General features: G+C 45.0%; 1 long non-coding RNA gene across 1 annotated transcript; it reads left to right on the forward strand.

Annotated features, from left to right (window-relative positions):
* Positions 1-1,131: 1,131 nt before the first annotated feature.
* Positions 1,132-5,303, forward strand: LOC144722325 (uncharacterized). The gene is made up of 3 exons (XR_013586028.1): positions 1,132-1,390; positions 1,795-1,918; positions 4,021-5,303. It is a non-coding gene; the product is annotated as an uncharacterized LOC144722325 (long non-coding RNA).
* Positions 5,304-7,835: the final 2,532 nt, after the last annotated feature.

Below are 7,835 nucleotides of genomic sequence, written 5' to 3' on the forward strand. Positions count from 1 at the left end.
GGTGAATGAGCAAAAGGCCTTTCAATTTAACACGTAGGCTTTTGCGACCAATATTATATCCATAAGGATAAGGCTTTCAATTGTGAGATCTTGAGTTCAAATCCCAACCAAGGTCAATGTAATAATTCCAATCATCACTATAAATAATGTTTACCATGATGGCCATCATCATCATCCAACTGGGCACGACCTGGTGGGTCTGCACAACTCGGTGGTGCTTCCCTAAGATCACAACAGGGGCTCTCTCACGTGAATATTTGTACTTTGGCCATGGGAATGTGGCATGAGTGCATCGCCGCCGAATCGGAACCAGGAATGAGAGCCACTTTCAGAATGCCTATGCACAACTAACATGAAATAGACGTAGGCACATGCACAATAAGCTTGTGAATATACAGATCAACAAAGGAAAAGATCCCCACCCCTATAGCCTTAACGGACTTTTTGGTAAAGTTAGCAAGCACCTCTGAAGTGTGCCACAACACAATGAGGGTGTGGGTGGCCAGGACCACGCCTGGCTGCCTTTGTCTCTCTCGTGGTGACCTAGGGGAAGTCCAGGACCGGTTCAGATAATCGTCACTGGTGTTGGGAGTGAGCTGGAATCGAACTCGGGTCTTTGGGTTCTTAGTGCAGCGCACTAAGCACGACACTACATCATCAACGTAACGTACACACACACATTTCTAAGCTTTGCTACACCATGCCTTAAAGCTTGTGAATACACAAATCTACAACAACAACCACTATTGAGTGGTTGGTGATGTCACCACCACGGCACTTGTGCCAGGCTATGTGCACCTTGAGGCCACATCACGTGTCACAGGCTCGCTGCTGGCAGGTCACGGGGGAGAGTCCCAGGTGTTGTAGGTTGACTGACCGAGATGACTGACAGATGCCACGCCACCCCGTGCTCCCCACTACAAATCCACACCACACATCTATCAACGTTCTCCCCATGCGCCTTTTGTTCAGTGTTGTGCTAAAAGATTGTGAATACACCAATCAAAATCACACACACACATTTCTAAAATTGCCTCCCCCCCACCCCACTGCTCCCATCCACCCCACGTGGCTTTATGCAACAGTGTGCTAAAAACACGCACGCACAAGGCTGGCGTTGTAGGGAGTTGCCAGTGCTCAAAGGGATACCGGGGAGACTTGGTTCGTACTGGTTTGGGCAGCGTGGTGGGAGGGCAGGGGAGGGACACCTCGTCCCCATGTCCCCTGCCTCTTAAATAGACACCGGCGTGCCGAGTGTCCCCCCATCCGTGGCTCAGAGAGAGAGAGAGCAGGGGGGTGGGGGGCAAAGGGGGTAACACGGATCACCGTCATAGCTAGGGGGGTAGGGTGGCAGCCCAGAAGCAATAACAACCCGTGGGCTCGCTTGGAGGTGAGTGTAGGGAGCAGGGTGCGAACGTTCGTCGTCTTCAACGGTGCCTGGCATGTCGTGTAAAGTTCATTGATGGCATTGTCATCATGGACTGTGTTGTTGTTACCTTTCACAGTATTGAGGTTTTTACTCTATAACATCAGTATGCTATAACAGTGCTGTATATAAATACTAGATTCAATTGGTTGGACATTGCATCACACTTTTGTGTCATTGTTATTCTACGATTACAAGTATTACACCGTACGGTGTTGCATAATAAAGCGATAATGTGTCACATACATACAAAGAAATACGGCATGCTTTATCATAACTGTCTTACGGAGATAATTGCTGCCATTCGAAGCGGCATGACGATCAGCCACATTGCGTATATGTAGAGAGATCTCCCAACGTTCATTTAGACCAGAAGACGAGAGACGCGGAGGGTGAGGGGCACGCTCTGATCCAAGCCCTGCTGCCTCACCTGCGCCTGCGATGGTGAAGCGGTTCAGCCGTTTGACCCCCGGCTACTTTCGCCTGCTGCAGGTAACCACGACATTTGTATACATCGACAATTTAGCTGGCCTGTAATAGAGCACGGTGGAGGTGGGGGTTAGTGGATCGCACAAAAGTTGAGAAACTCCATTCCCAGTGGGCGGCGAGGTGCCAGTTCCTAGCTCGTCGGAGAAGGGAGTAACAGCAAAAAATGTGGACCTCCACCTGGCATGGGATACAGTGAATCCCCCTCGCACGCGTGAATTTCTCCGGGTGCTCTGGTTTCCTCCCACATGTAGAGACACGTGTATTGGCTGATAACACCTTGATATCGAGAGTACCGCAAAGCTTGGGCAATTGTTGGAGCCTGCTAGTCTGTGGTTCCTTGCGCATGTGAGTCGTTCTCTCTTCGAGAGTGAGCGAATACTCATACTGTTCCCGTTCCAAGTTGAAATGGTTATTAATCTGCTCAAACCTAACATGCCAATGGGCAGGCAACCTCGAACTTAAATAACTACGAAGGAAAAGGTGAAGCTCTGAAATCACTTGCTCACGCCACTCCTAGCTGAAGGGTCTCCACTAGAGACATCTCTACATCTAAAGTGTATTTTGGTCTACTCTTCCACGCTGGTCAGACGATTGAAAAAACCCACACTTTACACCACCATTGCAAGTCCAGTGTGCTAACCATTACTCTCTGGTAGTATTCCTAAATAATGAATGTTAATGTAAAATCCCTCTCGTTTGCCACATCGCCATTGACGGGTAGTTGTTTTCAATATGACACAGTACTTGGACATAGTGTATCCATGCTAAAAACTGTAGCTTTTTGTACGCATGTGTGCGTATGTAGCTGCGTGTGTCTGTATGTGTATAGGAAGCGGTAGTGTAGTGGTTAGCAGAGGTGGGACAAAGTCATTGTTATGCAAGTCCAAGTCGAGTCGCAAGTCATCAAATTCATGACTCGAGTCTGACTCGAGTCCAAGTCACATGACTCGAGTCCACATCTCATAGGTGGGACAAAGTCATTGTTATGCAAGTCCAAGTCGAGTCGCAAGTCATCAAATTCATGACTCGAGTCTGACTCGAGTCCAAGTCACATGACTCGAGTCCACACCTCTGGTGGTTAGCGCACTGCACTATGAACCCGGCGACCAGAATTGGATTCCTGCTCACGGCCAACACCAGTTATGATTATCTAAATTGGTCCTGGGCCTCCCCTAGGTCGACTCAGCATTAAATAAGTACTTGGTGTGTAAACATCGCCACTGGGGAAACAAAGATGACCGGGCGTAGTGATGGCCATCAACCCTCTCTCGTGCAGTGTCAACCTTCATAGGTGCTCGCTAACTGCGCTTGTTTCAATAGTCTGTTAAAGCTGTAATTGGGGCTTTTCGTCTTTGTATGTGTATTGTGGGGAGGAGTGTTTTAATGGTTAGTGCACTGCACTAGAAAACTTGGATTCAACTTGCATTCAATTCCCGAACGTGCCTGACACCGTTGGCAATGCGTGATTGGTTCATGTCCAAGGCCTCTCAAGTCAACTCAGCCGTATATGATTAGCAGGTGCAGCATATTCGTAAATACAGTGTCATCAATGGGGAGTTAAAGGTTGGGGGGGCATGCCTGACGCTGGCCACATTTACTAAATGATGAACATTTGTCTTTTGTGAGGTGTTTCTGGTTTGTAAGAACTCTAACAATTAAACCTTTGTAACTTAATATTTGCCTCAAAGTTCAGAAGTTATGGTCCAAGAATAAATGGCAAATATAGAAATTGTTCTTTCGACCCCAATGCTCCTTATGGATGGAACTATATTGCATCTCATTAACCCTAAATAATATTTCCCTCCTTGGTAGTTTTATGAATGGGCAATTTGACTAATTGTTTGGTCAATATTAATGTAAGTGCTTTTATGAGCATACCATAAAATAAAAAATAACTGCAAATTAATTGATTTTTAAAATATTTATACAGATCAATGTGCATTTTATTTACTTAATGTTTCATTTGATTTAAGGTCTTCACTACTGAAAAAAATTGCGTGAAAGAGTAGGCCAAAATCCCATGTAGAGGGGCTCTCCAGAGCTTCCTCTAGTGGAGGCGATAGGGGAACGTTGCCTTTGTGTGCGGCCGCGTGTGCCCTGTTCAGCTGCAGACCCAGTCGGCACAGGAGCTGGCGTGCGGGCACGCTGAAACCCGCACCAACCGCGCCGCCTTGCTTCTCAGCCTCCTGGGCCTGGCGCTCAGCTCCTACAGCCTCAAGCGCATGCGAGCGCTGCAGCTCACGAGCGAAGAGTGATGGCTTGCCCGCTCGCCCACTCGCTCGCTCGCTCGCACGGTACCGCCTCTCCTCCTGGAGATCGACCCTTGTGTCAATGACTACTTGACTGCGACGACAGCGACGCTGTTGTCGCCGCTGTAACAATTGTACAATCAACCCCAAACCCCTTCCCCCTACACCCTCCCCGGATCCTGTTCCGGGGAGGGTCGGGGGGGGGGAGGTGGGGGGGAGGTGGCAGGTTCATATTTTCTGTAGCTCAGCCCCAAACGGCTCCGGGTGAAATTAAGCCCTGATTTAATTAATGCAATTTCTATTTTTGTATCCCCACCCTACCCCCCCCCCCGCTCAAATTAGCATTGGGCAGGGCTCATCTCTGTTAGGATACTTAAGTCACTGGTGTGGAAATTCCACATTGACTTGTCTCCCCATAGGGTGACCATAGTTGAACTATCATAGATCCATAAAGAAAACACGTTGCCTATTACTGCAACATTAATTACCAGCGAGGCTTCTGTGCATGTCGATGCACTGTGTAGAGGCTTGCAAGGCAGTGTGGGTTGTTTTTTTGCCAAAATTCCATGCAGCTTAGACACTTACCTTTTTTTTATGCCAGCAATGCAAATCATATTCCTTAGAAATGGAATGATTAGACATGTTAACTATGTTCTGTAAAATGTTAGAAAATGAAAATTATCCACAAGGCTTAAGCAATTCAGGTTGCATGCAGCCTTCAATATAAATCAAATGTAAATGATATGATAGCCACAGCAATAATTCTGCATTTAGACAATAAACATCCACATATTGCATTGGCACTTTATTGGGCTTCCTCAATGTAGCAGAGGGGACTCAAATTCACATCTTGACGAAACAGCTGGAAAACAAATTACTCCATCTTTTCTGAAATATACATTGAATAAAAAACACATTGTCTAACATGTAAATCAAGCCCTGTGTGTGTGTGTGCAAGAACATATATGCACACACAAAGCATTGTGGTTGCTGTGTTTGTTTAAGATTGGGTGTGCAGTTTTTAGTTGTATGTAGAGTTTTATTTCCGGTTTTTTTCTGGCTGTCTCTGTGATTTTGTGAACAAGAAATGATTAACTCTCACCTGATTAAATAAAGGGCATTTAATGCCATTGAACTTGTACGAGACATCGTAATGCAACACTCACATGGCTGAATAAGGACATTGGATGGAATTGTGGACACCAAAGTGAAAACACATGGCCTGAGTAAACTAAAAGCAGTTGTTTCAGTCCCTGCTTAATTCCTGCATACACAGAGCTAAAATACTCATACGTTTCTGCCTTATGAGAGTCCTCTTGAACCGTTAAGAATGCAATGTCCCTCTGCTAAACCATGACAGGCGTGCAGAAGACGGAATGCGAAGTCACGAGGCTTTGCACTGGGTCACGTGTTACAGACAAATGGGGCATGAGGGCGCTATTCTGGCAGGTAAAAGCAGCGTGAACCAGCCAGTGGTCACCTCAAACGCAACCCTCGGCACGATGAATCGGCAACGGCAACCAAACACTGCACGGAGATTCTAGATTTGAAGCTTTCGTGACTGCAAGGATTCATAATCTTAGTTCTTTCGGTAAAGTCACGTAGGTAAAATTAATAAAAATAAAACAATAAAAATCACGACGTTTCAGAGGCAACACAAGCTTCCTGAAGACGGAAGCTTGTGTTGCCTCTGAAACGTCGTGATTTTTATTGTTTTTTTTATTAATTTTACCTACGTGACTTTACCGAAAGAACTAAGATTACTGCACGGAGATGTTTTTAATTGGCCAAACAAGTAATATTTACATTCAACCTGGCGTTCTATAACTTAACCCGGTTAAGTTATTGAGATTGACTCTCTCTAGCAATAAAGGCCTGCGGGATAATTGTGTTGATATTCAAAATTTCGAATTTGTGGATATTGTACCGGCACTCGGTGACGTTTCCTCGTGAATGACGTCATAGTGTCATGAACACGCTTTCGACGGCGGACGGCCTTTGCTTATAGCTGCTAATATCTCGCGAAGACTACCACGCAACTGCACGAAGTCGAATCATTAATGGGCCGAGTGCAAGCCAGCGCAGTTTGTGAGCTCGCGAACCGGTCTGCTACCCGGCGGGTTATTCGTCATCGTAAGAGCCAATACATCATCGACCAAACCTTAATGGTGTTACGTCTCTGCATTCACGATATGCGGGTGAGCCACTGGCATGGTTACAGCTGACCACAGCAGTATTTCTGTTACATTTTTTTTTATTGATAATTACAAATAAATAAAAAAATCTCAAAAACAGCCTCATAAAATATTCAGTATGAAAGTAAGATAACAAACTGCAGTTTTGCTTATTTTTAATCGACGTGGCTACTCGTGAAGAAATATATATTAATAATATTTTTTTATTTGTGCTACAAAAAGTCAATAGGATCTATGATTACATATAAGCCATTGGTGGTGCTCACGACTGCTAGCAGCTCTGAGCCATTGTCAGAAATTCCACATTTTTATGACGGGGGTTAGTCCACCCATAACAAAACAACTGTGGACGTCCCATACATTGGTGCTCGTTTTTTTTATCAATTCCAGAGCGACGATGGACTGAGTTGATCTCCGACCAGTATTTGTGCTCACAACCTTTCGATTTGGAGTTCTGTGACTCATGACAGGGACCTGGCCTCTCTCTATGCAAATAGTGCAGAATTTCGTGACTCCTGTACAGTTGATCAATGGCACATGCTCTCTGCTGTATCAGTTTACCTGTGACCCTGACCTTTGGTTAAATTCGAGGAAAATTCCCTCTCTGAAATGTGTAACTTACAACCAGCCGCAAGGCACTCAGTCTACTCTCCTGGCCACTGCTATTGGTGTATTTTTTTTGTTTGTTCTCGAAAACAGTAAAATGCACTGTAAGGAGTTTGTTTTGCAGAAGCATCAACACATCTACATGTTCAGTCGTTCGCCTGACGTTTAAGAACCCGTGTGACCACAGCCTAGTACAGTGAACGGTATCATTTACGCTTACATTTTGAGCAGAACTCCTGTATTTTGCAGAAATGTGGGCGATGGTCATTGCAGATGCTATCATCTTCGGGGTAATCTGCAAATTTACCTACAATTTTTGTTGCATAATAATCACGGGTGTTAGGAAGAAATTAAGTATAGGGGCATGAGAATGAGTTGTTGTGGACCTCACAAACATTATGGATACTGTATTCTCCAGATGATAGCACATATCTTTCTCCCCCTGGTATTTGAAAGCAAAAGTTCGGGGTGCATCTTATATTCAGAGAGGTGCATGCGGCCAGATTTGTATAACTTGATTGACACTGGGTACAGAGTTTTCGGTGGGTCTTGCTTTCTAGAGCATCTATGATGCGGAGAAGATGGTAATAGGAGTTGTGGGTAGTACGGCTGCCGATAAGAGGAGTTCAGCTCCATAAGCTTTATTTTCAATAGTGTTTGTATTATTTTTGCCTATGTTTAAAAAAAAGGCTCACCTAGAGGTTGTGAAATAGACTCGCTACACAACTGGAAATGTGTCTGCTGCGAATTCGGATTGGACAAATGGTAAAAAAAATAAAATCCATGGAAATGTAATTGTAAAGGGAAAGTGCATAATGATTTGACCGTTAGTGTGGTAGCTTTTTAACGGTAGTTAAAGACAAATGTGAC

Source organism: Lampetra planeri, chromosome 14 (genome assembly GCF_965212315.1).
Source record: "Lampetra planeri chromosome 14, kcLamPlan1.2.h2, whole genome shotgun sequence".
Classification (NCBI taxonomy): Eukaryota; Metazoa; Chordata; class Hyperoartia; order Petromyzontiformes; family Petromyzontidae; genus Lampetra; species Lampetra planeri.